This window comes from Octodon degus, unplaced genomic scaffold (assembly GCF_000260255.1).
Source record: "Octodon degus isolate 3935 unplaced genomic scaffold, OctDeg1.0 scaffold00029, whole genome shotgun sequence".
In the NCBI taxonomy this organism is placed as follows: domain Eukaryota; kingdom Metazoa; phylum Chordata; class Mammalia; order Rodentia; family Octodontidae; genus Octodon; species Octodon degus.
Genome location: NW_004524605.1, coordinates 16463030 through 16465460, shown reverse-complemented (window position 1 = coordinate 16465460; position 2431 = coordinate 16463030).

Below are 2431 nucleotides of genomic sequence, written 5' to 3'. Positions count from 1 at the left end.
TGAGCCATCTCCCCGGCCCCAAGAGTACGTAATTTCTCAATGATAGAAAGTGTCCCATGTTAACAACTTGCCATGAAGTACCCATATCAGAGGCCGTTGCTGTCGGCAGGCAGGTTAGGCCCTCAGCAAATCAGTTCTGATGAGGGGGACTTCTTGTTGTCAAGCCTATGTTTCAGTCTCATTCCTGCTCACATGGGCTCACCAGGCAGTCCTTGGAATGGCTGGACAGAGAAGCTGAGTCACAGCACAAAATGCCTCATCTTGTTCTACTGATTGTTAAGTACTTGCTCCACAGTGAAGGGATGTCTGTGTTAGTTTAGATTCAGCAAGGCCATTGGAAAGTCCTTAAGCCAAAGTCAGCTGTCACAGGAGACTCATACATCCAGCAAATAGTCGTACCTTAGCCCTCCTGCCACCATCAGCCATTTGCTGGGAACAGCCCGATCCTGAGAAGTGTCAACCAGAGTAAGTATTAGGCCCCTGTCACAGTTGTAGGTCATGCAAAGAGGGGCCTGCACCCTTTCGCCTTGAATGGGAGGTTACAGCATGCTTAGTACTTCAGAAACCTTGTCAAGATCACAACTCACTGAATATTTGTGGTGTTTATCTGCCACTCTGACTCAAATGCATTTTCCTAAGACATCAAGGTCACTTGCTACTGCCACCTTCTCATCAGATCTAATCTGCATAATGTCCTCAGCGCAGTGGACAGGTGTAATGTCTGTGAAATGCCAAGATGATCAGGATCTCTGCAGACCACCTCATAAAAGACTGTAAGTTGATGCAGGCTTAAGGCAAGCCTGTGAAGTCTGTTGACTCTGTCAGGTAAAAACTGCTTCCTGTAGTCATTGCAAACTGGTACCAAATACACTTATGCCAATAAATTTGGCCCACTGTGCTCTACTTTCTTTGGTCTGATACTTTTATGATCCCATTCCCATACATATTGACCATGTTTCTGGATATGTAAATTAAGAAAGCAAAAAACCTTGACGTTCTCTGGGATTGTAAAACTTCACCTTCAGAGTCAGATTCTGTATGTTTTACCTTGTAATATACTGAGTCTGTCCCATCCAAGTTACAGGGCTACAGGCAACAAGGAGCACTTGGGATGCGTCTCAAAGCATGTAGGCCTCGCTGCCTCAGGTGAGGTGGTTATGGGGTTTTCATATTATGAGGGCAAAAGAAAGCCATTCCAGGCATAAAACTGAAAGTGTGCAAGGCTCAGTGATTTAGGAGGCCACACAGGACACTTCCCCACTTCTCACCCTAACTTTTTCTGAGAAATGTTGGCTACAAGTTCAATTCCTATTTCATTAATCAGACCTCACAATGAAACACTGTGTCTGAATTTTAAAGATTATTCCTGAAGCTTTGGGGATTTGGGCTACTTGTAACACTGCCGCAGCTTCTCTCTAGCTGAGTAGGACTTGTGCTGAGATTCTTTTTTTTCTCTTTTTGAGACAGGGTCTTGCTATGTAGTTTAGACTGGCCTTGAACTCACTTTGTAGCCCAGGTTGGCCTTGAACTCACCAAAGTCCTCCTGCCTCAGTCACACAAGTGCTAGGATTACAGATGTGCACCACCACACCTGGCCTGCACTGAGATTTTAGGGAATGAGTGCAACATTTTCTTCCTGTAAATACTCCAGTATTATATATTATTATATCCCACCTTATAGTTATCATTATTCCAGGCAACTACTTGAACCCCAAGGTACACATTCAGGGGTTCTTTATAACTGATAATTTTAATAATCAGTGCTTTAATAATCAACCTTGCAATGGATTACTGGCTTCCCATTTTTCTAACACGGAACTCCGCATTGTATTCAAGTCTAACAACTATTGGGAAACAGGAAAGAGCAAGGTGGCAGGTCAAGCTGTAAAGGAAAGGGGTCTGGGGCTCGGTGTGAGCAGATCTCCAGGGTAGGTGCATCCTGAGATTCCCCTCAGGATGTAAATGACTTCTGTAGCCACGTCATTTGCTGGCCTGTGTAAATGACTTACATAACCAGGGCCGTTCGGCTGGCACACTTTTGTCTGTGCTCCTGTATATGCCCAGATGGCCCTGCCAGGACATGGCTGCACAGCTGCTGGAAAGAACGATGTCACATTTGCCAACCATTGCTCTGTCCTTTCAGCTGCCTGCTGCCACACCTGTGGGACCTCTATCGGAGTCACTGAGCAACAACAACAAATTCATGCACTACACAGGTGCTTTCAGAGAGAGGCCTTAACATGAAGAATTTATCGCTAGGTCCTGGAGGGCTGCGCAGGAATGTGACCCTAAGTTCGTACAGCAGCTACCATCCTTACACGTCAAGAGAAGATGGAGAATAACTGGGGGTTATTAAAATGAGACAGACGGACAGAGGGAGAGAGAGAGAGAGAGAGAGAGAGAGAGAGAGAGAGAGAGAGAGAGAGAGAGA